This window comes from Schistocerca serialis, unplaced genomic scaffold (assembly GCF_023864345.2).
Source record: "Schistocerca serialis cubense isolate TAMUIC-IGC-003099 unplaced genomic scaffold, iqSchSeri2.2 HiC_scaffold_1237, whole genome shotgun sequence".
Lineage (NCBI taxonomy): Eukaryota > Metazoa > Arthropoda > Insecta > Orthoptera > Acrididae > Schistocerca > Schistocerca serialis.
In genome coordinates this window covers 40,001-45,000 of record NW_026047444.1, presented here as the reverse complement: position 1 = coordinate 45,000, position 5,000 = coordinate 40,001, and the positions used below count along the sequence as shown (strand labels likewise).

At 51.1% G+C, this 5,000-nt stretch overlaps 1 non-coding gene across 1 annotated transcript in view; it reads left to right on the top strand.

Annotated features, from left to right (window-relative positions):
* The first annotated feature begins 4,820 nt into the window (after window positions 1–4,820).
* LOC126436493 (small subunit ribosomal RNA) overlaps window positions 4,821–5,000 on the top strand; it is a 1,909-nt gene continuing 1,729 nt past the window's right edge. Inside the window, exon 1 of the ribosomal RNA XR_007580707.1 lies at window positions 4,821–5,000. This exon is cut by the window's right edge and continues 1,729 nt beyond it. This is a non-coding gene — a ribosomal RNA (small subunit ribosomal RNA).

Genomic DNA, 5,000 nt, shown 5'->3' with positions numbered 1-5,000 from the left:
CGCTGTCCCTATACATGAGCTGCGAGCTGTACCACGTACAAGCTACAGACGCGATCGCATTGCTCACTGTACTGATTCCCATGCCGAGCGATCAGCTAGGAAGCGCCCCATCCATGTCGGTACCCGTGGGCGTCGCACTCGCAGTCACAAAAAACGCTGGGCAAATATATTTCTCGGAAGAGTAACGACAGTCCGAGCCTCCTGCGTGGGAAGAGTCTTTCTAGGCCCTGACCCACGGGAAGGGTTTAGCTTCCCCCATCCCGGACATTTGAAGTCGTCACACTACCGGTATTGACTAATAGACTGATTGCTGATAATCACTAGCCATACACTGGGGGAAACGGCCGACAGGGGCAGCAACATAGTGGAGCCGCAGTGTCACTAATGTACAGAGATAGAACAGTTTCGACTGGAACCAGAGTAACCGTATACACGGCACTGATTAGTAATAGATGCAGAGCCATCAGAATACAGATAATATATACAACCGTCCCTATACATGCTGAAAGACTCTGCACACAATGAGAACCACACGTCAGCCAGACACTATCACACACTACTCTCTGCCTCTAACAGGCACACACACAATATCTAACCACCAGCATGGAAGAACATCCGGTGCATCCTCTCCGCCACATTACACAATCCACACTATCATAACCAGACCGGGAGGTCCACCCACAAAACAGAATATCCCACCCTTCCGACATCCGCCATTGCTCAGTTAAGCCACGAACACCCACACATGTCCTACACAGGGGTGCACCCAACATCACAATACTGCCTCCTGTCACAGTACACAAACAATGGCAGGAATGAAAGACACACATCTGCCATAACCTTGGAATCGGAGCGCCGCCTGTCATGAGCCACAAGTGCATTCTGACGTGACAAATCGGATGATCCCGCAGGCATGCACTTACGATAATCACTATCAACGAACCTGCCGCCCCCCCCCCCCAAATACACCTTTCCCTACAACAATGTGTACCTTAACCTAAGCGATATTGTACCTTAACCTCAGCTATATCGTACCTTAACCTAACCTACATTGCGCCTTAACCTAACCTACGTTGTACCTTAACCTACGTTGTACCTTAACCTAACCTACGTTGTACCTTAACCTAACCTACGTTGTACCTTAACCTAACCTACGTTGTACCTTAACCTAACCTACGTTGTGCCTTAACCTAACCTATGTTGTGCCTTAACCTAACCTATGTTGTGCCTTAACCTAACCTATGTTGTGCCTTAACCTAACCTATGTTGTGCCTTAACCTAACCTATGTTGTGCCTTAACCTAACCTATGTTGTGCCTTAACCTAACCTATGTTGTGCCTTAACCTAACCTATGTTGTGCCTTAACCTAAAATATGTTGTGCCTTAACCTAACCTATGTTGTGCCTTAACCTAACCTACGTTGTGCCTTAACCTAACCTATGTTGTGCCTTAACCTAACCTATGTTGTGCCTTAACCTAACCTATGTTGTGCCTTAACCTAACCTATGTTGTGCCTTAACCTAACCTATGTTGTGCCTTAACCTAACCTATGTTGTGCCTTAACCTAACCTATGTTGTGCCTTAACCTAACCCATGTTGTGCCTTAACCTAACCCATGTTGTGCCTTAACCTAACCCATGTTGTGCCTTAACCTAACCCATGTTGTGCCTTAACCTAACCCATGTTGTGCCTTAACCTAACCCATGTTGTGCCGTAACCTAACCCATGTTGTGCCTTAACCTAACCCATGTTGTGCCTTAACCTAACCCATGTTGTGCCTTAACCTAACCCATATTGTACCTTAACCTAACCCATATTGTACCTTAACCTAACCCATATTGTACCTTAACCTAACCCATATTGTACCTTAACCTAACCCATATTGTACCTTAACCTAACCTAATTTGTGCCTCAACGTAACCTAATTTGTGCCTCAACGTAACCTAATTTGTGCCTCAACGTAACCTAATTTGTGCCTCAACGTAACCCATGTTGTGCCTCAACGTAACCCATGTTGTGCCTCAACGTAACCCATGTTGTGCCTCAACGTAACCCATGTTGTGCCTCAACGTAACCCATGTTGTGCCTCAACGTAACCCATGTTGTGCCTCAACGTAACCCATGTTGTGCCTCAACGTAACCCATGTTGTGCCTCAACGTAACCCATGTTGTGCCTCAACGTAACCCATGTTGTGCCTCAACGTAACCCATGTTGTGCCTCAACGTAACCCATGTTGTGCCTCAACGTAACCCATGTTGTGCCTCAACGTAACCCATGTTGTGCCTCAACGTAACCCATGTTGTGCCTCAACGTAACCCATGTTGTGCCTCAACGTAACCCATGTTGTGCCTCAACGTAACCCATGTTGTGCCTTAACGTAACCCATGTTGTGCCTTAACGTAACCCATGTTGTGCCTCAACGTAACCCATGTTGTGCCTCAACGTAACCCATGTTGTGCCTCAACGTAACCCATGTTGTGCCTTAACGTAACCCATGTTGTGCCTTAACGTAACCCATGTTGTGCCTTAACGTAACCCATGTTGTGCCTTAACGTAACCCATGTTGTGCCTTAACGTAACCCATGTTGTGCCTTAACGTAACCCATGTTGTGCCTTAACGTAACCCATGTTGTGCCTTAACGTAACCCATGTTGTGCCTTAACGTAACCCATGTTGTGCCTTAACGTAACCCAATTTGTGCTTTAACGTAACCTAATTTGTGCTTTAACGTAACCTAATTTGTGCTTTAACGTAACCTAATTTGTGCTTTAACGTAACCTAATTTGTGCTTTAACGTAACCTAATTTGTGCTTTAACGTAACCTAATTTGTGCTTTAACGTAACCTAATTTGTGCTTTAACGTAACCTAATTTGTGCTTTAACGTAACCTAATTTGTGCTTTAACGTAACCTAATTTGTGCTTTAACGTAACCTAATTTGTGCTTTAACGTAACCCATGTTGTGCCTTAACCTAACCTATATTGCGCCTTAACCTGACGCACGTTGTCGCTGAACCTGCTCTGTAATTGTTATGCAACTCGTTAAATTAGTGTAGTGTTGCCTAACCGCAACCCTCGCAATATAGTTCGCTATTCGCACTGCCCGGTCCCCTGTGTATCGCGTCATGTTAAACACCTTGCAGGTGTTGCTGACTTTCCACATGCTCCTGCTATACACTGTAATGTGGATAGCAGCAGGACGTACATGCCCCCCCCCCTTCCCCCCTGCCTTCGCAAGCTGGTCGTTGAGAAGTTTGCATGTTCAATGCCCTTCGCATGCCGACGTACTCAGCCTACGTTGTGGTACGGCCTGTCACCTGTCCGCCGATGTACGCAAAACCCACAAACTGTACTGCACATTGGTCCGTATGTACTGAATGATACATCGTGGCACATGTGTGACCGTACGACGACTGCGCCTAGCAACGGCAGACCATACAGTCCAAATATTGTGCACGCAGCTACGTGTCGTCTCCCTATAAGAGCTGGATTGCAGTGTGGTACGCCATTCAGACGTGTGGGAGGAACGGACGCCCTGGATGGCGATCAGCATGAGCAGTCTGTTGATGTAGTGGAGCGTGTATTCGGACGTAGTCGTCTCTTCTCACACACCGTGATAGCATGTTGCACCGCGTTCCACATCTGCGACATCCTGCAGAGGCCGGCTGACAGTCGTTCGCGCAATGGACACCGCATACGTACGGGGGCTACCTTCCACGTGTTCTCGAGGCGTGCACATGTTGTTGCGTCTATGTGGGCAGACGTAGTGTGTTGTGACACCTGACACAGGCATGCAATACTCGTTGCAAATGGCGATGGACGTCTACGTTTGCTGGTGACGTTACGCAAATGAACAACAGGTAACCCGTTGTGGTGCGGTTGTTCTCGCTAGAGGTGAATCAGTGTTGGCGACGATCGGTCGAGCTATTAACCGGTTGTTTCAGGGATACCCACCATGCCCACGAACGTGAAAGGGGACCCACCATGCCCACGAACGTGAAAGGGGATCTGGGTGTGAGGCGATACGCGGCGGTGGCTGGGTGGGACCGTCCCCGGCCGGTGAGGGGGGGCCGCCCGGCGTGCTGGCAGCGCGGTGCGTGGGCGCACGCGCTACAGCCGGCTGGTGGGGGCGGCCAGTGGCAGGCGCGCCGGCCGACGGACGCGGCAGGCGGCGCAGCTGCGCGCCGGCGCCCCCTGCTCGCGGCGCCTTGCGGCCAAAGCAGGTCCTCGCGGGCCCGGTGCGAAGCGCGGTGGCCATCTGCAGTGTGCTGGTCCGATTGAGGACTGTGTGCGCTGAGGATGCGCCGCCGCCCGGCGCTCGGCGCCGCGACGCCGTCTGCTGCTCGGTCGCCCCAGCGGTTCTCGCAGGTGGTTTGTATCGCAGCTGTGCGGACGTGTTGGCGCGTGCGCTGTGCTGGGAGAGTTCGCTTCGGCACCCAAGTGGGGCTTTTGTCCTTCTGTGGCGCTGGCGTTGGAGCTGCCGGTCACCGTAGGTGGCGCGTGTTGTCTCCCGCCGGCAATGCCACGACAGCACGCTCCCGGGCCTCTGTCGGCAGCGGCAAGCTCAGTTGGGAGCACGGGTGGTCGCACCTAAAGCGTCTACTCGCCTAACTCCGGGCGATTGCGCCTCTCTCGAACCCGACCAAGTACTTAGGACGGCGCTGCGCGCCGCCGGGACCTGAGAGGGTTTCGAGGTGTGTTGTGCAGGGGAGCTCAGCCTCCTCCTGTTTGCAGAATAATTGAGCGGACGCTTGCGTGTTCGCGCGGGCCCCCGGGACACACTCCCGGGCGGCCGGCTGCTCAGCTCTAGTTGACGCAGCTCCCTGGTTGATCCTGCCAGTAGTCATATGCTTGTCTCAAAGATTAAGCCATGCATGTCTCAGTACAAGCCGCATTAAGGTGAAACCGCGAATGGCTCATTAAATCAGTTATGGTTCCTTAGATCGTACCCACGTTACTTGGATAACTGTGGTAATTCTAGAGCTAATACATGCAAACAG